A 27,650-nucleotide genomic window follows, 5' to 3' on the forward strand; every position below is an offset into this window, starting at 1 on the left:
TTGCACGTGTGATATTATGGGGGTGTCAGTATTACACGTGTGATATTACGGGGGATGTCAGTATTACACGTGTGATATTTTGGGGGGTGTCAGTATTACATGTGTTATATTACGGGGGTGTCAGTATTACATGTGATATTACGGGGGGTGTCAGAATTATATGTGTGATATTACGGGGGGTGTCAGTATTACATGTGAGATATTACGGGGGGTGTCAGTGTTACATGTGTGATATTACGGGAGTGTCAGTGTTACATGTGTGATATTACGGGGGTGTCAGTATTACATGTGTGATATTACGGGGGTGTCAGTGTTACATGTGTGATATTACGGGGGGTGTCAGTATTACATGTGAGATATTACGGGGGGTGTCAGTGTTACATGTGTGATATTACAGGGGGTGTCAGTATTGCACGTGTGATATTATGGGGGTGTCAGTATTACATGTGTGATATTACGGGGGGTGTCAGTATTACACGTGTGATATTTTGGGGGGTGTCAGTATTACATGTGTTATATTACGGGGGTGTCAGTATTACATGTGATATTACGGGGGGGTGTCAGTATTACATGTGTGATATTACGGGGGTGTCAGTGTTACATGTGTGATATTACGGGGGGTGTCAGTATTACATGTGTGATATTACGGGGGTGTCAGTGTTACATGTGTGATATTACGGGGGGTGTCAGTGTTACATGTGTGATATTACGGGGGGTGTCAGTATTACATGTGTGATATTACGGGGGGTGTCAGTGTTACATGTGTGATATTTCGGGGGGTGTCAGTGTTACATGTGTGATATTACGGGGGGTGTCAGTATTACATGTGTGATATTACGGGGAGTGTCAGTATTACATGTGTGATATTACGGGGGTGTCAGTGTTACATGTGTGATATTACGGGGGTGTCAGTGTTACATGTGTGATATTACGGGGGGTGTCAGTGTTACATGTGTGATATTACGGGGGGTGTCAGTGTTACATGTGTGATATTACGGGGGGTGTCAGTGTTACATGTGTGATATTACGGGGGGTGTCAGTGTTACATGTGTGATATTACGGGGGGTGTCAGTGTTACATGTGTGATATTACGGGGGGTGTCAGTGTTACATGTGTGATATTACGGCGGGTGTCAGTGTTACATGTGTGATATTAGGGGGGTGTCAGTGTTACATGTGTGATATTACGGGGGTGTCAGTGTTACATGTGTGATATTACGGGGGGTGTCAGTGTTACATGTGTGATATTACGGGGGGTGTCAGTGTTACATGTGTGATATTACGGGGGGTGTCAGTGTTACATGTGTGATATTACGGGGGGTGTCAGTGTTACATGTGTGATATTACGGGGGGTGTCAGTGTTACATGTGTGATATTACGGGGGTGTCAGTGTTACATGTGTGATATTACGGGGGGTGTCAGTGTTACATGTGTGATATTACGGGGGTGTCAGTATTACATGTGTGATATTACGGGGGGTGTCAGTGTTACATGTGTGATATTACGGGGGGTGTCAGTGTTACATGTGTGATATTACGGGGGTGTCAGTGTTACATGTGTGATATTACGGGGGTGTCAGTATTACATGTGTGATATTACGGGGGGTGTCAGTGTTACATGTGTGATATTACGGGGGGTGTCAGTGTTACATGTGTGATATTACGGGGGTGTCAGTGTTACATGTGTGATATTACGGGGGGGTGTCAGTGTTACATGTGTGATATTACGGGGGGTGTCAGTGTTACATGTGTGATATTACGGGGGTGTCAGTGTTACATGTGTGATATTACGGGGGGGTGTCAGTATTACATGTGTGATATTACGGGGGGTGTCAGTGTTACATGTGTGATATTACGGGGGGTGTCAGTGTTACATGTGTGATATTACGGGGGTGTCAGTATTACATGTGTGATATTACGGGGGGTGTCAGTGTTACATGTGTGATATTACGGGGGGTGTCAGTATTACATGTGTGATATTACGGGGGGTGTCAGTGTTACATGTGTGATATTACGGGGGGTGTCAGTGTTACATGTGTGATATTACGGGGGTGTCAGTATTACATGTGTGATATTACGGGGGGTGTCAGTGTTACATGTGTGATATTACGGGGGGTGTCAGTGTTACATGTGTGATATTACGGGGGTGTCAGTGTTACATGTGTGATATTACGGGGGGTGTCAGTGTTACATGTGTGATATTACGGGGGGTGTCAGTGTTACATGTGTGATATTACGGGGGGTGTCAGTGTTACATGTGTGATATTACGGGGGTGTCAGTATTACATGTGTGATATTACGGCGGGTGTCAGTGTTACATGTGTGATATTACGGGGGTGTCAGTATTACATGTGTGATATTACGGGGGGTGTCAGTGTTACATGTGTGATATTACGGGGGTGTCAGTATTACATGTGTGATATTACGGGGGGTGTCAGTGTTACATGTGTGATATTACGGGGGTGTCAGTGTTACATGTGTGATATTACGGGGGTGTCAGTGTTACATGTGTGATATTACGGGGGGGTGTCAGTGTTACATGTGTGATATTACGGGGGGTGTCAGTGTTACATGTGTGATATTACGGGGGTGTCAGTATTACATGTGTGATATTACGGGGGGTGTCAGTGTTACATGTGTGATATTACGGGGGTGTCAGTGTTACATGTGTGATATTACGGGGGTGTCAGTGTTACATGTGTGATATTACGGGGGGTGTCAGTGTTACATGTGTGATATTACGGGGGGTGTCAGTGTTACATGTGTGATATTACGGGGGTGTCAGTGTTACATGTGTGATATTACGGGGGGTGTCAGTGTTACATGTGTGATATTACGGGGGTGTCAGTGTTACATGTGTGATATTACGGGGGTGTCAGTGTTACATGTGTGATATTACGGGGGTGTCAGTGTTACATGTGTGATATTACGGGGGTGTCAGTGTTACATGTGTGATATTACGGGGGGTGTCAGTGTTACATGTGTGATATTACGGGGGGTGTCAGTATTACATGTGTGATATTACGGGGGTGTCAGTATTACATGTGTGATATTACGGGGGTGTCAGTGTTACATGTGTGATATTACGGGGGTGTCAGTGTTACATGTGTGATATTACGGGGGGTGTCAGTGTTACATGTGTGATATTACGGGGGGTGTCAGTATTACATGTGTGATATTACGGGGGGTGTCAGTGTTACATGTGTGATATTACGGGGGGTGTCAGTGTTACATGTGTGATATTACGGGGGTGTCAGTGTTACATGTGTGATATTTCACAGTACGGTATCTGACTGTAGTCCACACACTTTTGTAGATTGTTCTGTCGCCCGCTGAGTCCCGATATTTCGGGGCCACCCTTCGTGTCCCTCCTGTTGCTGTCCTCTCCTCCTGACAGCCATGGGTTGGGCGATGTAATGGCAGCTTTGTGTCTCCGCATCACCAATTGCTCGGTTGTCATCGCTGTTTGATCTTGACGTGAATCACAAATAGAAAGCTGATGTTCTCCCAGACGGCGGTCAGAGCCGAGGAGCCGAGTGTGGCCTGGGCAGCATTACACGCCTCATACTTCTGAGACTTATTAATGAGCCTCACGCTGAGCGCAGCCTCGTACTGAGCAATCTCCGTGTCATCGCACAACGCGCCGTCATATCCAGCTCCACATAAATCGCCTCTTGGTGTCAGCGCTGGGAGCGGCACCTCTGTCCGGGCCCCATCACCCACGGCGTCATGACCAGGGATGGGTGACACATGTCCCAGTACATAAACACATAACATGGCGCGACGTGGATTATGACGCGGCCACAGCAGCCATTATACAGACAAAAAGGATTAAAGGAGGCACTGCACCCTGGTGCAAATATCAAAGAAAAGGTGATGTAAGGCATGCTAGCCATGGGTAAATCCATGAAAAGACACTGACGCGTTTCAGGCGCCTTAACTCTGCCTAAAGTCATAGGATATGTGCAATAAAACGAAGCCTTAAATACATGCAAAGAACCAATCAGCGCAGTACAAATCATTGCATTGCTGCACAGCGGGTGTCACAACTGCAAAGTATTGCAAACGACCAAAGAACATCGGAAGAATCAATGACATTGTAACCTAAAACAAAAAGTCCAACAGTAAATGTCAAATAAATCGCTCCTAGAACTCAGACCATTGGGACATCTCGGGTCTAATCTTAATATCCAAAATGCCTCTCCGCACCTTACAGTCTGCAGTACAACCAGATTAAGGCCAAAGACCTACCCTCCCGCAGTCAATCAGGAGGACACATAACGGAGGCGGCAGATCTGCTGCGAGGAGAGGTTGTAGTTGGGCTAAGGCCGGGATCACACGAGCGTGGGTGATGCGAGAAACTGCCGCCGGCGCTCAGGACCGGAGCTGAAGCTATATAGAAAAACACAGAAATACACAGAGCAGCAGCTCCGGTCCTGAGTGCAGACTTGTGTGAGTCTCCCGCATCAACACCCGGCACTGCCACCGGCGCTCAGGACCGGAGCTGAAGCTATATAGAAAAACACAGAAATACACAGAGGCGCAGCTCCGGTCCTGAGTGCAGACTTGTGTGAGTCTCCCACATCAACACCCGGCACTGCCACCAGCACTCAGGACCGGAGCTGCAGCTATATAGAAATACATAGAAATACACAGAGCCGCAGCTCCGGTCCTGAGTGCAGACTTGTGTGAGTCTCCCGCATCAACACCCGGCACTGCCACCGGCGCTCAGGACCGGAGCTGCAGCTATATAGAAAAACACAGAAATACACAGAGCAGCAGCTCCGGTCCTGAGTGCAGACTTGTGTGAGTCTCCCGCATCAACACCCGGCACTGCCACCGGCGCTCAGGACCGGAGCTGAAGCTATATAGAAAAACACAGAAATACACAGAGCCGCAGCTCCGGTCCTGAGTGCAGACTTGTGTGAGTCTCCCACATCAACACCCGGCACTGCCACCAGCACTCAGGACCGGAGCTGCAGCTATATAGAAATACATAGAAATACACAGAGCCGCAGCTCCGGTCCTGAGTGCAGACTTTTGTGAGTCTCTCGCATCAACACCCGGCACAGCCGCTGGCACTCAGGACCGGAGCTGCAGCTACATAGAAATACATAGAAATACACAGAGCCGCAGCTCCGGTCCTGAGTGCAAACTTGTGTGAGTCTCCCGCATCAACACCCGGCACTGCCGCCGGCGCTCAAGACCGGAGCTGCATCTACATAGAAATACATAGAAACACACAGAGCCGCAGCTCCGGTCCTGAGTGCAGACTTGTGTGAGTCTCCCGCATCATCACCCGGCACTGCCGCCGGCGCTCAAGACCGGAGCTGCAGCTACATAGAAATACATAGAAATGCACAGAGCCGCAGCTCCGGTCCTGAGTGCAGACTTGTGTGAGTCTCCCGCATCATCACCCGACACTGCCGCCGGCGCTCAAGACCGGAGCTGCAGCTACATAGAAATACATAGAAATACACAGAGCCGCAGCTCCGGTCCTGAGTGCAGACTTGTGTGAGTCTCCCACATCTACACCCGGCACTGCCGCCGGCACTCAGGACCGAAGCTGCAGCTACATAGAAATACATAGAAATACACAGAGCCGCAGCTCCGGTCCTGAGTGCAGACTTGTGTGAGTCTCCCACATCTACACCCGGCACTGCCGCCGGCACTCAGGACCGGAGCTGCAGCTACATAGAAATACATAGAAATACACAGAGCCGCAGCTCCAGTCCTGAGTGCAGACTTGTGTGAGTCTCCCGCATCAACAACCGGCAATGCCGCTGGCACTCAGGACCGGAGCTGCAGCTACATAGAAATACATAGAAATACACAGAGCCGCAGCTCCGGTCCTGAGTGCAGACTTGTGTGAGTCTCCCACATCAACACCCGGCACTGCCACTGGCGCTCAGGACCGGAGCTGCAGCTACATAGAAATACATAGAAATACACAGAGCCGCAGCTCCGGTCCTGAGTGCAGACTTGTGTGAGTCTCCCGCATCAACACCCGGCACTGCCTCCGGCGCTCAAGACCGGAGCTGCAGCTACATAGAAATACATAGAAATACACAGAGCCGCAGCACCGGTCCTGAGTGCAGACTTGTGTGAGTCTCCCTCATCAACACCCGGCACTGCCGCCGGCGCTCAGGACCGGAGCTGCAGCTACATAGAAATACACAGAAATACACAGAGCCGCAGCTCCGGTCCTGAGTGCAGACTTGTGTGAGTCTCCCACATCAACACCCGGCACTGCCACCGGTGCTCAGGACCGGAGCTGCAGCTACATAGAAATACATAGAAATACACAGAGCCGCAGCTCCGGTCCTGAGTGCAGACGTGTGTGTGAGTCTCCCACATCAACATCCGGCACTGCCGCCGGCGCTCAGGACTGGAGCTGCAGCTACATAGAAATACACAGAAATACACAGAGCCGCAGCTCCGGTCCTGAGTGCAGACTTGTGTGAGTCTCCCTCATCAACACCCGGCACTGCCGTCGGCGCTCAAGACCGGAGCTGCAGCTACATAGAAATACACAGAAATACACAGAGCCGCAGCTCCGGTACTGAGTGCAGACTTGTGTGAGTCTCCCGCATCAAAACCCGGCACTGCCACCGGCGCTCAGGACCGGAGCTGCAGCTACATAGAAATACACAGAAATACACAGAGCCGCTGCTCCGGTCCTGAGTGCAGACTTGTGTGAGTCTCCCGCATCAACACCCGGCACTGCCACCGGCGCTCAGGACCGGAACTGCAGCTATATAGAAATACACAGAAATACACAGAGCTGCAGCTCCGGTCCTGAGTGCAGACTTGTGTGAGTCTCCCACATCAACACCCGGCACTGCCGCCGGCACTCAGGAACGGAGCAGCAGCTATATAGAAATACATAGAAATACACAGAGCCGCAGCTCCGGTCCTGAGTGCAGACTTGTGTGAGTCTCCCACATCAACACCCGGCACTGCCGCCGGCACTCAGGACCGGAGCTGCAGCTACATAGAAATACATAGAAATACACAGAGCCGCAGCTCCGGTCCTGAGTGCAGACTTGTGTGAGTCTCCCACATCAAAACCCGGCACTGCCGCCGGCACTCAGGACCGGAGCTGCAGCTATATAGAAATACACAGAAATACACAGAGCTGCAGCTCCGGTCCTGAGTGCAGACTTGTGTGAGTCTCCCACATCAACACCCGGCACTGCCGCCGGCACTCAGGAATGGAGCTGCAGCTATATAGAAATACACAGAAATACACAGAGCTGCAGCTCCGGTCCTGAGTGCAGACTTGTGTGAGTCTCCCACATCAACACCCGGCACTTCCGCCGGCGCTCAGGACCGGAGCTGCAGCTACATTGAAATACATAGAAATACACAGAGCCGCAGCTCCGGTCCTGAGTGCAGACTTGTGTGAGTCTCCCACATCAACACCCGGCACTGCCGTCGGCGCTCAGGACCGGAGCTGCAGCTACATTGAAATACATAGAAATACACAGAGCCGCAGCTCCGGTCCTGAGTGCAGACTTGTGTGAGTCTCCCACATCAACACCCGGCACTTCCGCCGGCGCTCAGGACCGGAGCTGCAGCTACATTGAAATACATAGAAATACACAGAGCCGCAGCTCCGGTCCTGAGTGCAGACTTGTGTGAGTCTCCCTCATCAACACCCGGCACTGCCGCCGGCACTCAGGACCGGAGCTGCAGCTACATAGAAATACATAGAAATACACAGAGCCGCAGCTCCGGTCCTGAGTGCAGACTTGTGTGAGTCTCCCGCATCAACACCCGGCACTGCCGCCGGCACTCAGGACCGGAGCTGCAGCTACATAGAAATACATAGAAATACACAGAGCCGCAGCTCCGGTCCTGAGTGCAGACTTGTGTGAGTCTCCCACATCAACACCCGGCACTGCCGCCGGCGCTCAGGACCAGAGCTGCAGCTACATAGAAATACATAGAAATACACAAAGCCGCAGCTCCGGTCCTGAGTGCAGACTTGTGTGAGTCTCCCGCATCAACACCCGGCACTGCCGCCGGCGCTCAGGACTGGAGCTGCAGCTACATCGAAATACATAGAAATACACAAAGCCGCAGCTCCGGTCCTGAGTGCTGACTTCTGTGAGTCTCCCGCATCAACACCCGGCACTGCCGCCGGCACTCAGGACCGGAGCTGCAGCTACATAGAAATACATAGAAATACACAGAGCCGCAGCTCCGGTCCTGAGTGCTGACTTCTGTGAGTCTCCCGCATCAACACCCGGCACTGCCGCCGGCACTCAGGACCGGAGCTGCAGCTACATAGAAATACATAGAAATACACAGATCCGCAGCTCCGGTCCTGAGTGCAGACTTGTGTGAGTCTCCCTCATCAACACCCGGCACTGCCGCCGGCACTCAGGACCGGAGCTGCAGCTACATAGAAATACATAGAAATACACAGAGCCGCAGCTCCGGTCCTGAGTGCAGACTTGTGTGAGTCTCCCTCATCAACACCCGGCACTGCCGCCGGCACTCAGGACCGGAGCTGCAGCTACATAGAAATACATAGAAATACACAGAGCCGCGGCTCCGGTCCTGAGTGCAGACTTGTGTGAGTCTCCTACATCAACACCCGGCACTGCCGCCGGCACTCAGGACCGGAGCTGCAGCTACATAGAAATACATAGAAATACACAGAGACGCAGCTCCGGTCCTGGGTGCAGACTTGTGGGAGTCTCCCACATCAACACCCGGCACTGCCGCCGACACTCAGGACCGGAGCTGCAGCTACATAGAAATACATAGAAATACACAGAGCCGCAGCTCCGGTCCTGAGTGCAGACTTGTGTGAGTCTCCCACATCAACACCCGGAACTGCCGCCGACACTCAGGACCGGAGCTGCAGCTACATAGAAATACATAGAAATACACAGAGCCGCAGCTCCGGTCCTGAGTGCAGACTTGTGTGAGTCTCCCATATCAACACCCGGCACTGCCGCCGGCACTCAGGACCGGAGCTGCAGCTACATAGAAATACATAGAAATACACAGAGCCGCAGCTCCGGTCCTGACTGCAGACTTGTGTGAGTCTCCCGCATCAACACCCGGCACTGCTACCGGCACTCAGGACCGGAGCTGCAGTTCCATAGAAATACATAGAAATACACAGAGCCGCAGCTCCGGTCCTGAGTGCAGACTTTTGTGAGTCTCTCGCATCAACACCCGGCACTGCCGCTGGCACTCAGGACCGGAGCTGCAGCTACATAGAAATACATAGAAATACACAGAGCCGCAGCTCCGGTCCTGAGTGCAGACTTGTGTGAGTCTCCCGCATCAACACCCGGCACTGCCGCCGGCGCTTAAGACCGGAGCTGCATCTACATAGAAATACATAGAAATACACAGAGCCGCAGCTCCGGTCCTGAGTGCAGACTTGTGTGAGTCTCCCGCATCATCACCCGGCACTGCCGCCGGCGCTCAAGACCGGAGCTGCATCTACATAGAAATACATAGAAATACACAGAGCCGCAGCTCCGGTCCTGAGTGCAAACTTGTGTGAGTCTCCCTCATCAACACCCGGCACTGCCACCGGCACTCAGGACCGGAGCTGCAGCTACATAGAAATACATAGAAATACACAGAGCCGCAGCTCCGGTCCTGAGTGCAGACTTGTGTGTTTCTCCCACATCAACACCCGGACTGCCACCGGCACTCAGGACCGGAGCTGCAGCTACATAGAAATACATAGAAATACACAGAGCCGCAGCTCCGGTCCTGAGTGCAGACTTGTGTGAGTCTCCCACATCAACACCCGGCACTGCCGCCGGCGCTCAGGACCGGAGCTGCAGCTACATAGAAATACACAGAGCCGCAGCTCCGGTCCTGAGTGCAGACTTGTGTGAGTCTCCCACATCAACACCCAGCACTGCCACCAGCACTCAGGACCGGTGCTGCAGCTACATAGAAATACACAGAAATACACAGAGCCGCAGCTCCGGTCCTGAGAGTACACTTGTGTGAGTCTCCCACATCAACACCCGGCACTGCCGCCGGCACTCAGGACCAGAGATGCAGCTACATAGAAATACATAGAAATACACAGAGCCGCAGCTCCGGTCCTGAGAGTAGACTTGTGTGAGTCTCCAACATCAACACCCGCCACTGCCGCCGGCACTCAGGACCGGAGCTGCAGCTACATAGAAATACACAGAAATACACAGAGCCGCAGCTCCGGTCCTGAGAGTACACTTGTGTGAGTCTCCCACATCAACACCCGGCACTGCCGCCGGCACTCAGGACCGGAGATGCAGCTACATAGAAATACATAGAAATACACAGAGCCGCAGCTCCAGTCCTAAGTGCAGACTTGTGTGAGTCTCCCACATCAACACCCGGCACTGCCACCGGCACTCAGGACCGGAGCTGCAGTTTCATATAAATACATAGAAATACACAGAGCCGCAGCTCCGGTCCTGAGAGTAGACTTGTGCGAGTCTCCCACATCAACACCCGGCACTGCCGCCGGCGCTCAGGACCGGAGCTGCAGCTACATAGAAATACATAGAAATACACAGAGCCGCAGCTCCGGTCCTGAGTGCAGACTTGTGTGAGTCTCCCACATCAACACCCGGCACTGCCGCCGGCGCTCAGGACCGGAGCTGCAGCTACATAGAAATACATAGAAATACACAGAGCAGCAGCTCCGGTCCTGAGTGCAGACTTGTGTGAGTCTCCCACATCAACACCCGGACTCTCACCGGCACTCAGGACCGGAGCTGCAGCTACATAGAAATACATAGAAATACACAGAGCCGCAGCTCCGGTCCTGAGTGCAGACTTTTGTGAGTCTCTCGCATCAACACCCGGCACTGCCGCCGGCGCTCAGGACCGGAGCTGCAGCTATATAGAAATACATAGAAATACACAAAGCCACAGCTCCGGTCCTGAGTGCAGACTTGTGTGAGTCTCCCACATCAACACCCGGACTGCCACCGGCGCTCAAGACCGGAGCTGCATCAACATAGAAATACATAGAAATACACAGAGCCGCAGCTCAAGTCCTGAGTGCAGACTTGTGTGAGTCTCCCACATCAACACCCGGCACTGCCACCAGCACTCAGGACTGGAGCTGCAGCTACATAGAAATACATAGAAATACACAGAGCCGCAGCTCCGGTCCTGAGTGCAGACTTGTGTGAATCTCCCGCATCAACACCCGGCACTGCCGCTGGCACTCAGGACCGGAGCTGCAGCTACATAGAAATACATAGAAATACACAGAGTCGCAGCTCAAGTCCTGAGTGCAGACTTGTGTGAGTCTCCCACATCAACACCCGGCACTGCCACCAGCACTCAGGACTGGAGCTGCAGCTACATAGAAATACATAGAAATACACAGAGCCGCAGCTCCGGTCCTGAGTGCAGACTTGTGTGAGTCTCCCGCATCAACACCCGGCACGGCCACCGGCACTCAGGACCGGAGCTGCAGCTACATAGAAATACATAGAAATACACAGAGCCGCAGCTCCGGTCCTGAGTGCAGACTTGTGTGAGTCTCCCACATCAACACCCGGCACTGCCACCGGCACTCAGGACCGGAGCTGCAGCTACATAGAAATACATAGAAATACACAGAGCCGCAGCTCCGGTCCTGAGTGCAGACTTTTGTGAGTCTCTCGCATCAACACCCGGCACTGCCGCTGGCACTCAGGACCGGAGCTGCAGCTACATAGAAATACATAGAAATACACAGAGCCGCAGCTCCGGTCCTGAGAGTAGACTTGTGTGAGTCTCCCTCATCAACACCCGGCACTGCCGCCGGCGCTCAGGACCGGAGTTGCAGCTACATAGAAATACACAAAAATACACAGAGCCGCAGCTCCGGTCCTGAGAGTACACTTGTGTGAGTCTCCAACATCAACACCCGACACTGCCGCCGGCACTCTGGACCGGAGCTGCAGCTACATAGAAATACATAGAAATACACAGAGCTGCAGCTCCGGTCCTGAGTGCAGACTTGTGTGAGTCTCCCACATCAACACCCGGCACTGCCGCCGGCGCTCAGGACCGGAGCTGCAGCTCTGTGTATTTCTATGTATTTCTATGTAGCTGCAGCTCCGGTCCTGAGTGCCGGCGGCAGTGCCGGGTGTTGATGTGGGAGACTCACACAAGTGTACTCTCAGGACCGGAGCTGCAGTTCCATAGAAATACACAGAAATACACAGAGCCGCAGCTCCGGTCCTGAGAGTACACTTGTGTGAGTCTCCCACATCAACACCCGGCACTGCCGCCGGCACTCAGGACCGGAGCTGCAGTTCCATAGAAATACATAGAAATACACAGAGCCGCAGCTCCGGTCCTGAGAGTACACTTGTGTGAGTCTCCCACATCAACACCCGGCACTGCCGCCGGCACTCAGGACCGGAGCTGCAGCTACATAGAAATACATAGAAATACACAGAGCCGCAGCTCCGGTCCTGAGTGCAGACTTGTGTGAGTCTCCCACATCAACACCCGGACTGCCACCGACACTCAGGACCGGAGCTGCAGTTCCATAGAAATACATAGAAATACACAGAACAGCAGCTCCGGTCCTGAGTGCAGACTTGTGTGAGTCTCCCACATCAACACCCGGACTGCCACCGGCACTCAGGACCCGAGCTGCAGCTACATAGAAATACATAGAAATACACAGAGCCGCAGCTCCGGTCCTGAGTGCAGACTTGTGTGAGTCTCCCGCATCAACACCCGGCACTGCCACCGGCACTCAGGACCGGAGCTGCAGTTCCATAGAAATACATAGAAATACACAGAGCCGCAGCTCCGGTCCTGAGTGCAGACTTTTGTGAGTCTCTCGCATCAACACCCGGCACAGCCGCTGGCACTCAGGACCGGAGCTGCAGCTACATAGAAATACATAGAAATACACAGAGCCGCAGCTCCGGTCCTGAGTGCAAACTTGTGTGAGTCTCCCGCATCAACACCCGGCACTGCCGCCGGCGCTCAAGACCGGAGCTGCATCTACATAGAAATACATAGAAACACACAGAGCCGCAGCTCCGGTCCTGAGTGCAGACTTGTGTGAGTCTCCCGCATCATCACCCGGCACTGCCGCCGGCGCTCAAGACCGGAGCTGCAGCTACATAGAAATACATAGAAATGCACAGAGCCGCAGCTCCGGTCCTGAGTGCAGACTTGTGTGAGTCTCCCACATCTACACCCGGCACTGCCGCCGGCACTCAGGACCGAAGCTGCAGCTACATAGAAATACATAGAAATACACAGAGCCGCAGCTCCGGTCCTGAGTGCAGACTTGTGTGAGTCTCCCGCATCAACACCCGGCACTGCCGCTGGCACTCAGGACCGGAGCTGCAGCTACATAGAAATACATAGAAATACACAGAGCCGCAGCTCCGGTCCTGAGAGTAGACTTGTGTGAGTCTCCCGCATCATCACCCGGCACTGCCGCCGGCGCTCAAGACCGGAGCTGCAGCTACATAGAAATACATAGAAATGCACAGAGCCGCAGCTCCGGTCCTGAGAGTAGACTTGTGTGAGTCTCCCGCATCATCACCTGGCACTGCCGCCGGCGCTCAAGACCGGAGCTGCAGCTACATAGAAATACAAAGAAATGCACAGAGCCGCAGCTCCGGTCCTGAGTGCAGACTTGTGTGAGTCTCCCGCATCAACACCCGGCACTGCCGCTGGCACTCAGGACCGGAGCTGCAGCTACATAGAAATACATAGAAATACACAGAGCCGCAGCACCGGTCCTGAGTGCAGACTTGTGTGAGTCTCCAGCATCAACACCCGGCACTGCCGCCGGCGCTCAAGACCGGAGCTGCATCTACATAGAAATACATAGAAATACACAGAGCCGCAGCTCCGGTCCTGAGTGCAGACTTGTGTGAGTCTCCCGCATCATCACCCGGCACTGCCGCCGGCGCTCAAGACCGGAGCTGCATCTACACAGAAATACATAGAAATACACAGAGCCGCAGCTCCGGTCCTGAGTGCAAACTTGTGTGAGTCTCCCTCATCAACACCCGGCACTGCCACCGGCACTCAGGACCGGAGCTGCAGCTACATAGAAATACATAGAAATACAAAGAGCCGCAGCTCCGGTCCTGAGTGCAGACTTGTGTGAGTCTCCCACATCAACACCCGGCACTGCCGCCGGCGCTCAGGACCGGAGCTGCAGCTACATAGAAATACACAGAGCAGCAGCTCCGGTCCTGAGTGCAGACTTGTGTGAGTCTCCCACATCAACACCCAGCACTGCCACCAGCACTCAGGACCGGTGCTGCAGCTACATAGAAATACACAGAAATACACAGAGCCGCAGCTCCGGTCCTGAGAGTAGACTTGTGTGAGTCTCCCACATCAACACCCGCCACTGCCGCCGGCACTCAGGACCGGAGCTGCAGCTACATAGAAATACACAGAAATACACAGAGCCGCAGCTCCGGTCCTGAGAGTAGACTTGTGTGAGTCTCCCACATCAACACCCAGCACTGCCACCAGCACTCAGGACCGGAGCTGCAGCTACATAGAAATACATAGAAATACACAGAGTCGCAGCTCCAGTCCTAAGTGCAGACTTGTGTGAGTCTCCCACATCAACACCCGGCACTGCCGCCGGCGCTCAGGACCGGAGCTGCAGTTTCATATAAATACATAGAAATACACAGAGCCGCAGCTCCGGTCCTGAGAGTAGACTTGTGTGAGTCTCCCACATCAACACCCGGCACTGCCGCCGGCGCTCAGGACCGGAGCTGCAGCTACATAGAAATACATAGAAATACACAGAGCCGCAGCTCCGGTCCTGAGTGCAGACTTGTGTGAGTCTCCCACATCAACACCCGGACTGCCACCGGCACTCAGGACCGGAGCTGCAGCTACATAGAAATACATAGAAATACACAGAGCCGCAGCTCCGGTCCTGAGTGCAGACTTTTGTGAGTCTCTCGCATCAACACCCGGCACTGCCGCCGGCGCTCAGGACCGGAGCTGCAGCTATATAGAAATACATAGAAATACACAAAGCCGCAGCTCCGGTCCTGAGTGCAGACTTGTTTGAGTCTCCCACATCAACACCCGGACTGCCACTGGCACTCAGGACCGGAGCTGCAGCTACATAGAAATACATAGAAATACACAGAGCCGCAGCTCCGGTCCTGAGTGCAGACTTGTGTGAGTCTCCCACATCAACACCCGGCACTGCCGCTGGCACTCAGGACCGGAGCTGCAGCTACATAGAAATACATAGAAATACACAGAGTCGCAGCTCAAGTCCTGAGTGCAGACTTGTGTGAGTCTCCCACATCAACACCCGGCACTGCCGCTGGCACTCAGGCCCGGAGCTGCAGCTACATAGAAATACATAGAAATACACAGAGCCACAGCTCCGGTCCTGAGTGCAGACTTGTGTGAGTCTCCCACATCAACACCCGGCACTGCCGCTGGCACTCAGGACCGGAGCTGCAGCTACATAGAAATACATAGAAATACACAGAGCCGCAGCTCCGGTTCTGAGTGCAGACTTTTGTGAGTCTCTCGCATCAACACCCGGCACAGCCGCTGGCACTCAGGACCGGAGCTGCAGCTACATAGAAATACATAGAAATACACAGAGCCGCAGCTCCGGTCCTGAGTGCAAACTTGTGTGAGTCTCCCGCATCAACACCCGGCACTGCCGCCGGCGCTCAAGACCGGAGCTGCATCTACATAGAAATACATAGAAACACACAGAGCCGCAGCTCCGGTCCTGAGTGCAGACTTGTGTGAGTCTCCCGCATCATCACCCGGCACTGCCGCCGGCGCTCAAGACCGGAGCTGCAGCTACATAGAAATACATAGAAATGCACAGAGCCGCAGCTCCGGTCACTGAGTGCAGACTTGTGTGAGTCTCCCACATCTACACCCGACACTGCCGCCGGCACTCAGGACCGAAGCTGCAGCTACATAGAAATACATAGAAATACACAGAGCCGCAGCTCCGGTCCTGAGTGCAGACTTGTGTGAGTCTCCCGCATCAACACCCGGCACTGCCGCTGGCACTCAGGACCGGAGCTGCAGCTACATAGAAATACATAGAAATACACAGAGCCGCAGCTCCGGTCCTGAGAGTAGACTTGTGTGAGTCTCCCGCATCATCACCCGGCACTGCCGCCGGCGCTCAAGACCGGAGCTGCAGCTACATAGAAATACATAGAAATGCACAGAGCCGCAGCTCCGGTCCTGAGTGCAGACTTGTGTGAGTCTCCCACATCAACACCCATCACTGCCGCCGGCGCTCAAGACCGGAGCTGCAGCTACATAGAAATACATAGAAATACACAGAGCTGCAGCTCCGGTCCTGAGTGCAGACTTGTGTGAGTCTCCCGCATCAACACCCGGCACTGCCGCCGGTACTCAGGACCGGAGCTGCAGCTACATAGAAATACATGGAAATACACAGAGCCGCAGCTCCGGTCCTGAGTGCAGACTTGTGTGAGTCTCCCGCATCAACACCCGGCACTGCCACCGGCACTCAGAACCGGAGCTGCAGTTCCATAGAAATACATAGAAATACACAGAGCCGCAGCTCCGGTCCTGTGTGCAGACTTGTGTGAGTCTCCCGCATCAACACCCGGCACTGCCGCCGGCACTCAGGACCGAAGCTGCAGCTACATAGAAATACATAGAAATACACAGAGCCGCAGCTCCGGTCCTGAGTGCAGACTTGTGTGAGTCTCCCGCATCAACACCCGGCACTGCCGCTGGCACTCAGGACCGGAGCTGCAGCTACATAGAAATACATAGAAATACACAGAGCCGCAGCTCCGGTCCTGAGTGCAGACTTGTGTGAGTCTCCCGCATCAACACCCGGCACTGCCGCCGGCACTCAGGACCGAAGCTGCAGCTACATAGAAATACATAGAAATACACAGAGCCGCAGCTCCGGTCCTGAGTGCAGACTTGTGTGAGTCTCCCTCATCAACACCCGGCACTGCCGCTGGCACTCAGGACCGGAGCTGCAGCTACATAGAAATACATAGAAATACACAGAGCCGCAGCTCCGGTCCTGAGTGCAGACTTGTGTGAGTCTCCCGCATCAACACCCGGCACTGCCACCGGCACTCAGGACCGGAGCTGCATCTACATAGAAATACATAGAAATGACACAGAGCCGCAGCTCCGGTCCTGAGTGCAGACTTGTGTGAGTCTCCCACATCAACACCCGGCACTGTCGCCGGCGCTCAAGACCGGAGCTGCAGCTACATAGAAATACATAGAAATGCACAGAGCCGCAGCTCCGGTCCTGAGTGCAGACTTGTGTGAGTCTCCCACATCAACACACGGCACTGCCGCCGGCACTCAGGATCGGAGCTGCAGCTACATAGAAATACATAGAAATACACAGAGCCGCAGCTCCGGTCCTGAGTGCAGACTTGTGTGTGTCTCCCACATCAACACCCGGCACTGCCGCCGGCACTCAGGACCGGAGCTGCAGCTACATAGAAATACATAGAAATACACAGAGCTGCAGCTCCGGTCCTGAGTGCAGACTTGTGTGAGTCTCCCACATCAACACCCAGCACTGCCGCCGGCACTCAGGACCGGAGCTGCAGCTACATAGAAATACATAGAAATACACAGAGCCGCAGCTCCGGTCCTGAGTGCAGACTTGTGTGTGTCTCCCACATCAACACCCGGCACTGCCGCCGGCACTCAGGACCGGAGCTGCAGCTACATAGAAATACATAGAAATACACAGAGCTGCAGCTCCGGTCCTGAGTGCAGACTTGTGTGAGTCTCCCACATCAACACCCGGCACTGCCGCCGGCACTCAGGACCGGAGCTGCAGCTACATAGAAATACATAGAAATACACAGAGCCGCAGCTCCGGTCCTGAGTGCAGACTTGTGTGAGTCTCCCGCATCAACACCCGGCACTGCCGCCGGCACTCAGGACCGGAGCTTCAGCTACATAGAAAAACACAGAAATACACAGAGCCGCAGCTCCGGTCCTGAGTGCAGACTTGAGTGAGTCTCCCACATCAACACCCGGCACTGCCGCCGGCACTCAGGACCGGAGCTGCAGCTACATAGAAAAACACAGAAATACACAGAGCCGCAGCTCTGGTCCTGAGTGCAGACTTGAGTGAGTCTCCCACATCAACACCCGGCACTGCCACCGGCACGCAGGACCGGAGCTTCAGCTACATAGAAAAACACAGAAATACACAGAGCCGCAGCTCCGGTCCTGAGTGCAGACTTGAGTGAGTCTCCCACATCAACACCCGGCACTGCCGCCGGCACTCAGGACCGGAGCTTCAGCTACATAGAAAAACACAGAAATACACAGAGCCGCAGCTCCGGTCCTGAGTGCAGACTTGAGTGAGTCTCCCACATCAACACCCGGCACTGCCACCGGCACGCAGGACCGGAGCTTCAGCTACATAGAAAAACACAGAAATACACAGAGCCGCAGCTCCGGTCCTGAGTGCAGACTTGAGTGAGTCTCCCGCATCAACACCCGGCACTGCCACCGGCACGCAGGACCGGAGCTTCAGCTACATAGAAAAACACAGAAATACACAGAGCCGCAGCTCCGGTCCTGAGTGCAGACTTGAGTGAGTCTCCCACATCAACACCCGGCACTGCCGCCGGCACTCAGGACCGGAGCTGCAGCTACATAGAAAAACACAGAAATACACAGAGCCGCAGCTCCGGTCCTGAGTGCAGACTTGTGTGAGTCTCCCACATCAACACCCGGCACTGCCGCCGGCACTCAGGACCGGAGCTGCAGCTACATAGAAAAACACAGAAATACACAGAGCCGCAGCTCCGGTCCTGAGTGCAGACTTGAGTGAGTCTCCCACATCAACACCCGGCACTGCCACCGGCGCTCAAGACCGGAGCTGCAGCTACATAGAAAAACACAGAAATACACAGAGCCGCAGCTCCGGTCCTGAGTGCAGACTTGTGTGAGTCTCCCACATCAACACCCGGACTGCCACCGGCACTCAGGACCGGAGCTGCAGCTACATAGAAATACATAGAAATACACAGAGCCGCAGCTCCGGTCCTGAGTGCAGACTTGTGTGAGTCTCCAGCATCAACACCCGGCACTGCCACCGGCACTCAGGACCGGAGCTGCAGTTCCATAGAAATACATAGAAATACACAGAGCCGCAGCTCCGGTCCTGAGTGCAGACTTTTGTGAGTCTCTCGCATCAACACCCGGCACAGCCGCTGGCACTCAGGACCGGAGCTGCAGCTACATAGAAATACATAGAAATACACAGAGCCGCAGCTCCGGTCCTGAGTGCAAACTTGTGTGAGTCTCCCGCATCAACACCCGGCACTGCCGCCGGCGCTCAAGACCGGAGCTGCATCTACATAGAAATACATAGAAACACACAGAGCCGCAGCTCCGGTCCTGAGTGCAGACTTGTGTGAGTCTCCCGCATCATCACCCGGCACTGCCGCTGGCGCTCAAGACCGGAGCTGCAGCTACATAGAAATACATAGAAATGCACAGAGCCGCAGCTCCGGTCGTGAGTGCAGACTTGTGTGAGTCTCCCACATCTACACCCGGCACTGCCGCTGGCACTCAGGACCGGAGCTGCAGCTACATAGAAATACATAGAAATACACAGAGCCGCAGCTCCGGTCCTGAGAGTAGACTTGTGTGAGTCTCCCGCATCATCACCCGGCACTGCCGCCGGCGCTCAAGACCGGAGCTGCAGCTACATAGAAATACATAGAAATGCACAGAGCCGCAGCTCCGGTCCTGAGTGCAGACTTGTGTGAGTCTCCCGCATCAACACCCGGCACTGCCGCCGGCACTCAGGACCGGAGCTGCAGCTACATAGAAATACATAGAAATACACAGAGCCGCAGCTCCGGTCCTGAGTGCAGACTTGTGTGAATCTCCCGCATCAACACCCGGCACTGCCGCCGGCACTCAGGACCGGAGATGCAGCTATATAGAAATACATAGAAATACACAAAGCCGCAGCTCCGGTCCTGAGTGCAGACTTGTGTGAGTCTCCCACATCAACACCCGGACTGCCACCAGCACTCAGGACTGGAGCTGCAGCTACATAGAAATACATAGAAATACACAGAGCCGCAGCTCCGGTCCTGAGTGCAGACTTGTGTGAGTCTCCCACATCAACACCCGGCACTGCCGCCGGCGCTCAAGACCGGAGCTGCAGCTACATAGAAATACACAGAAATACACAGAGCCGCAGCTCCGTTCTTGAGTGCAGACTTGTGTGAGTCTCCCGCATCAACACCCGGCACTGCCGCCGGCGCTCAAGACCGGAGCTGCAGCTACATAGAAATACACAGAAATACACAGAGCCGCAGCTCCGGTCCTGAGTGCAGACTTGTGTGAGTCTCCCGCATCAAAACCCGGCACTGCCACCGGCGCTCAGGACCGGAGCTGCAGCTACATAGAAATACACAGAAATACACAGAGCCGCTGCTCCGGTCCTGAGTGCAGACTTGTGTGAGTCTCCCGCATCAACACCCGGCACTGCCACCGGCGCTCAGGACCGGAACTGCAGCTATATAGAAAAACACAGAAATACACAGAGCTGCAGCTCCGGTCCTGAGTGCAGACTTGTGTGAGTCTCCCACATCAACACCCGGCACTGCCGCCGGCACTCAGGAACGGAGCAGCAGCTATACAGAAATACATAGAAATACACAGAGCCGCAGCTCCGGTCCTGAGTGCAGACTTGTGTGAGTCTCCCACATCAACAACCGGCACTGCCGCCGGCACTCAGGACCGGAGCTGCAGCTACATAGAAATACATAGAAATACACAGAGCCGCAGCTCCGGTCCTGAGTGCAGACTTGTGTGAGTCTCCCACATCAAAACCCGGCACTGCCGCCGGCACTCAGGACCGGAGCTGCAGCTATATAGAAATACACAGAAATACACAGAGCTGCAGCTCCGGTCCTGAGTGCAGACTTGTGTGAGTCTCCCACATCAACACCCGGCACTGCCGCCGGCACTCAGGAATGGAGCTGCAGCTATATAGAAATACACAGAAATACACAGAGCTGCAGCTCCGGTCCTGAGTGCAGACTTGTGTGAGTCTCCCACATTAACACCCGGCACTTCAGCCGGCGCTCAGGACCGGAGCTGCAGCTACATTGAAATACATAGAAATACACAGAGCCGCAGCTCCGGTCCTGAGTGCAGACTTGTGTGAGTCTCCCACATCAACACCCGGCACTTCCGCCGGCGCTCAGGACCGGAGCTGCAGCTACATTGAAATACATAGAAATACACAGAGCCGCAGCTCCGGTCCTGAGTGCAGACTTGTGTGAGTCTCCCTCATCAACACCCGGCACTGCCGCCGGCACTCAGGACCGGAGCTGCAGCTACATAGAAATACATAGAAATACACAGAGCCGCAGCTCCGGTCCTGAGTGCAGACTTGTGTGAGTCTCCCGCATCAACACCCGGCACTGCCGCCGGCACTCAGGACCGGAGCTGCAGCTACATAGAAATACATAGAAATACACAGAGCCGCAGCTCCGGTCCTGAGTGCAGACTTGTGTGAGTCTCCCACATCAACACCCGGCACTGCCGCCGGCGCTCAGGACCAGAGCTGCAGCTACATAGAAATATATAGAAATACACAAAGCCGCAGCTCCGGTCCTGAGTGCAGACTTGTGTGAGTCTCCCGCATCAACACCCGGCACTGCCGCCGGCGCTCAGGACTGGAGCTGCAGCTACATCGAACGACATAGAAATACACAAAGCCGCAGCTCCGGTCCTGAGTGCTGACTTCTGTGAGTCTCCAGCATCAACACCCGGCACTGCCGCCGGCACTCAGGACCGGAGCTGCAGCTACATAGAAATACATAGAAATACACAGAGCCGCAGCTCCGGTCCTGAGTGCTGACTTCTGTGAGTCTCCCGCATCAACACCCGGCACTGCCGCCGGCACTCAGGACCGGAGCTGCAGCTACATAGAAATACATAGAAATACACAGATCCGCAGCTCCGGTCCTGAGTGCAGACTTGTGTGAGTCTCCCTCATCAACACCCGGCACTGCCGCCGGCACTCAGGACCGGAGCTGCAGCTACATAGAAATACATAGAAATACACAGAGCCGCAGCTCCGGTCCTGAGTGCAGACTTGTGTGAGTCTCCCTCATCAACACCCGGCACTGCCGCCGGCACTCAGGACCGGAGCTGCAGCTACATAGAAATACATAGAAATACACAGAGCCGCAGCTCCGGTCCTGAGTGCAGACTTGTGTGAGTCTCCCACATCAACACCCGGCACTGCCGCCGGCACTAAGGACCGGATCTGCAGCTATATAGAAATACACAGAAATACACAGAGCCGCAGCTCCGGTCCTGAGTGCAGACTTGTGTGAGTCTCCTACATCAACACCCGGCACTGCCGCCGGCACTCAGGACCGGAGCTGCAGCTACATAGAAATACATAGAAATACACAGAGACGCAGCTCCGGTCCTGAGTGCAGACTTGTGTGAGTCTCCCACATCAACACCCGGAACTGCCGCCGACACTCAGGACCGGAGCTGCAGCTACATAGAAATACATAGAAATACACAGAGCCGCAGCTCCGGTCCTGAGTGCAGACTTGTGTGAGTCTCCCACATCAACACCCGGAACTGCCGCCGACACTCAGGACCGGAGCTGCAGCTACATAGAAATACATAGAAATACACAGAGCCGCAGCTCCGGTCCTGAGTGCAGACTTGTGTGAGTCTCCCACATCAACACCCGGAACTGCCGCCGACACTCAGGACCGGAGCTGCAGCTACATAGAAATACATAGAAATACACAGAGCCGCAGCTCCGGTCCTGAGTGCAGACTTGTGTGAGTCTCCCATATCAACACCCGGCACTGCCGCCGGCACTCAGGCCGGAGCTGCAGCTACATAGAAATACATAGAAATACACAGAGCCGCAGCTCCGGTCCTGACTGCAGACTTGTGTGAGTCTCCCGCATCAACACCCGGCACTGCTACCGGCACTCAGGACCGGAGCTGCAGTTCCATAGAAATACATAGAAATACACAGAGCCGCAGCTCCGGTCCTGAGTGCAGACTTTTGTGAGTCTCTCGCATCAACACCCGGCACTGCCGCTGGCACTCAGGACCGGAGCTGCAGCTACATAGAAATACATAGAAATACACAGAGCCGCAGCTCCGGTCCTGAGTGCAAACTTGTGTGAGTCTCCCTCATCAACACCCGGCACTGCCACCGGCACTCAGGACCGGAGCTGCAGCTACATAGAAATACATAGAAATACACAGAGCCGCAGCTCCGGTCCTGAGTGCAGACTTGTGTGTTTCTCCCACATCAACACCCGGACTGCCACCGGCACTCAGGACCGGAGCTGCAGCTACATAGAAATACATAGAAATACACAGAGCCGCAGCTCCGGTCCTGAGTGCAGACTTGTGTGAGTCTCCCACATCAACACCCGGCACTGCCGCCGGCGCTCAGGACCGGAGCTGCAGCTACATAGAAATACACAGAGCCGCAGCTCCGGTCCTGAGTGCAGACTTGTGTGAGTCTCCCACATCAACACCCGGCACTGCAGCCGGCACTCAGGACCGGTGCTGCAGCTACATAGAAATACACAGAAATACACAGAGCCGCAGCTCCGGTCCTGAGCGTACACTTGTGTGAGTCTCCCACATCAACACCCGGCACTGCCGCCGGCACTCAGGACCAGAGATGCAGCTACATAGAAATACATAGAAATACACAGAGCCGCAGCTCCGGTCCTGAGAGTAGACTTGTGTGAGTCTCCCACATCAACACCCGCCACTGCCGCCGGCACTCAGGACCGGTGCTGCAGCTACATAGAAATACACAGAAATACACAGAGCCGCAGCTCCGGTCCTGAGAGTACACTTGTGTGAGTCTCCCACATCAACACCCGGCACTGCCGCCGGCACTCAGGACCAGAGATGCAGCTACATAGAAATACATAGAAATACACAGAGCCGCAGCTCCGGTCCTGAGAGTAGACTTGTGTGAGTCTCCCACATCAACACCCGCCACTGCCGCCGGCACTCAGGACCGGAGCTGCAGCTACATAGAAATACACAGAAATACACAGAGCCGCAGCTCCGGTCCTGAGAGTAGACTTGTGTGAGTCTCCCACATCAACACCCAGCACTGCCACCAGCACTCAGGACCGGTGCTGCAGCCACATAGAAATACACAGAAATACACAGAGCCGCAGCTCCGGTCCTGAGAGTACACTTGTGTGAGTCTCCCACATCAACACCCGGCACTGCCGCCGGCACTCAGGACCGGAGATGCAGCTACATAGAAATACATAGAAATACACAGAGTCGCAGCTCCAGTCCTAAGTGCAGACTTGTGTGAGTCTCCCACATCAACACCCGGCACTGCCACCGGCACTCAGGACCGGAGCTGCAGTTTCATATAAATACATAGAAATACACAGAGCCGCAGCTCCGGTCCTGAGAGTAGACTTGTGCGAGTCTCCCACATCAACACCCGGCACTGCCGCCGGCGCTCAGGACCGGAGCTGCAGCTACATAGAAATACATAGAAATACACAGAGCCGCAGCTCCGGTCCTGAGTGCAGACTTGTGTGAGTCTCCCACATCAACACCCGGACTCTCACCGGCACTCAGGACCGGAGCTGCAGCTACATAGAAATACATAGAAATACACAGAGCCGCAGCTCCGGTCCTGAGTGCAGACTTTTGTGAGTCTCTCGCATCAACACCCGGCACTGCCGCCGGCGCTCAGGACCGGAGCTGCAGCTATATAGAAATACATAGAAATACACAAAGCCGCAGCTCCGGTCCTGAGTGCAGACTTGTGTGAGTCTCCCACATCAACACCCGGACTGCCACCGGCACTCAGGACCGGAGCTGCAGCTACATAGAAATACATAGAAATACACAGAGCCGCAGCTCCGGTCCTGAGTGCAGACTTGTGTGAGTCTCCCTCATCAACACCCGGCACTGCCGCCGGCACTCAGGACCGGAGCTGCAGCTACATAGAAATACATAGAAATACACAGAGCCACAGCTCCGGTCCTGAGTGCAGACTTGTGTGAGTCTCCCACATCAACACCCGGCACTGCCGCTGGCACTCAGGACCGGAGCTGCAGCTACATAGAAATACATAGAAATACACAGAGTCGCAGCTCCTGTCCTGAGTGCAGACTTGTGTGAGTCTCCCGCATCAACACCCGGCACTGCCACCGGCACTCAGGACCGGAGCTGCAGCTACATAGAAATACATAGAAATACACAGAGCCGCAGCTCCGGTCCTGAGTGCAGACTTGTGTGAGTCTCCCACATCAACACCCGGCACTGCCACCGGCACTCAGGACCGGAGCTGCAGCTACATAGAAATACATAGAAATACACAGAGCCGCAGCTCCGGTCCTGAGTGCAGACTTTTGTGAGTCTCTCGCATCAACACCCGGCACTGCCGCTGGCACTCAGGACCGGAGCTGCAGCTACATAGAAATACATAGAAATACACAGAGCCGCAGCTCCGGTCCTGAGAGTAGACTTGTGTGAATCTCCCTCATCAACACCCGGCACTGCCGCCGGCGCTCAGGACCGGAGTTGCAGCTACATAGAAATACACAAAAATACACAGAGCCGCAGCTCCGGTCCTGAGAGTACACTTGTGTGAGTCTCCCACATCAACACCCGGCACTGCCGCCGGCGCTCAGGACCGGAGCTGCAGCTCTGTGTATTTCTATGTATTTCTATGTAGCTGCAGCTCCGGTCCTGAGTGCCGGCGGCAGTGCCGGGTGTTGATGTGGGAGACTCACAAAAGTGTACTCTCAGGACCGGAGCTGCAGTTCCATAGAAATACACAGAAATACACAGAGCCGCAGCTCCGGTCCTGAGAGTACACTTGTGTGAGTCTCCCACATCAACACCCGGCACTGCCGCCGGCACTCAGGACCGGAGCTGCAGTTCCATAGAAATACATAGAAATACACAGAGCCGCAGCTCCGGTCCTGAGAGTACACTTGTGTGAGTCTCCCACATCAACACCCGGCACTGCCGCCGGCACTCAGGACCGGAGCTGCAGCTACATAGAAATACATAGAAATACACAGAGCCGCAGCTCCGATCCTGAGTGCAGACTTGTGTGAGTCTCCCACATCAACACCCGGACTGCCACCGGCACTCAGGACCGGAGCTGCAGCTACATAGAAATACACAGAGCCGCAGCTCCGGTCCTGAGTGCAGACTTGTGTGAGTCTCCCGCATCAACACCCGGCACTGCCACCGGCACTCAGGACCGGAGCTGCAGTTCCATAGAAATACATAGAAATACACAGAGCCGCAGCTCCGGTCCTGAGTGCAGACTTTTGTGAGTCTCTCGCATCAACACCCGGCACAGCCGCTGGCACTCAGGACCGGAGCTGCAGCTACATAGAAATACATAGAAATACACAGAGCCGCAGCTCCGGTCCTAAGTGCAAACTTGTGTGAGTCTCCCGCATCAACACCCGGCACTGCCGCCGGCGCTCAAGACCGGAGCTGCATCTACATAGAAATACATAGAAACACACAGAGCCGCAGCTCCGGTCCTGAGTGCAGACTTGTGTGAGTCTCCCGCATCATCACCCGGCACTGCCGCCGGCGCTCAAGACCGGAGCTGCAGCTACATAGAAATACATAGAAATGCACAGAGCCGCAGCTCCGGTCCTGAGTGCAGACTTGTGTGAGTCTCCCACATCTACACCCGGCACTGCCGCCGGCACTCAGGACCGAAGCTGCAGCTACATAGAAATACATAGAAATACACAGAGCCGCAGCTCCGGTCCTGAGTGCAGACTTGTGTGAGTCTCCCGCATCAACACCCGGCACTGCCGCTGGCACTCAGGACCGGAGCTGCAGCTACATAGAAATACATAGAAATACACAGAGCCGCAGCTCCGGTCCTGAGAGTAGACTTGTTTGAGTCTCCCGCATCATCACCCGGCACTGCCGCCGGCGCTCAAGACCGGAGCTGCAGCTACATAGAAATACATAGAAATGCACAGAGCCGCAGCTCCGGTCCTGAGAGTAGACTTGTGTGAGTCTCCCGCATCATCACCCGGCACTGCCGCCGGCGCTCAAGACCGGAGCTGCAGCTACATAGAAATACATAGAAATGCACAGAGCCGCAGCTCCGGTCCTGAGTGCAGACTTTTGTGAGTCTCTCGCATCAACACCCGGCACTGCCGCTGGCACTCAGGACCGGAGCTGCAGCTACATAGAAATACATAGAAATACACAGAGCCGCAGCTCCGGTCCTGAGTGCAGACTTGTGTGTTTCTCCCACATCAACACCCGGACTGCCACCGGCACTCAGGACCGGAGCTGCAGCTACATAGAAATACATAGAAATACACAGAGCCGCAGCTCCGGTCCTGAGTGCAGACTTGTGTGAGTCTCCCACATCAACACCCGGCACTGCCGCCGGCGCTCAGGACCGGAGCTGCAGCTACATAGAAATACACAGAGCAGCAGCTCCGGTCCTGAGTGCAGACTTGTGTGAGTCTCCCACATCAACACCCAGCACTGCCACCAGCACTCAGGACCGGAGCTGCAGCCACATAGAAATACACAGAAATACACAGAGCCGCAGCTCCGGTCCTGAGAGTAGACTTGTGTGAGTCTCCCACAT

The sequence above is a fragment of the Dendrobates tinctorius genome, unplaced genomic scaffold (assembly GCF_039654945.1).
Source record: "Dendrobates tinctorius isolate UK_male_01 unplaced genomic scaffold, ASM3965494v1 ptg000244l, whole genome shotgun sequence".
NCBI classification, from domain to species: Eukaryota; Metazoa; Chordata; class Amphibia; order Anura; family Dendrobatidae; genus Dendrobates; species Dendrobates tinctorius.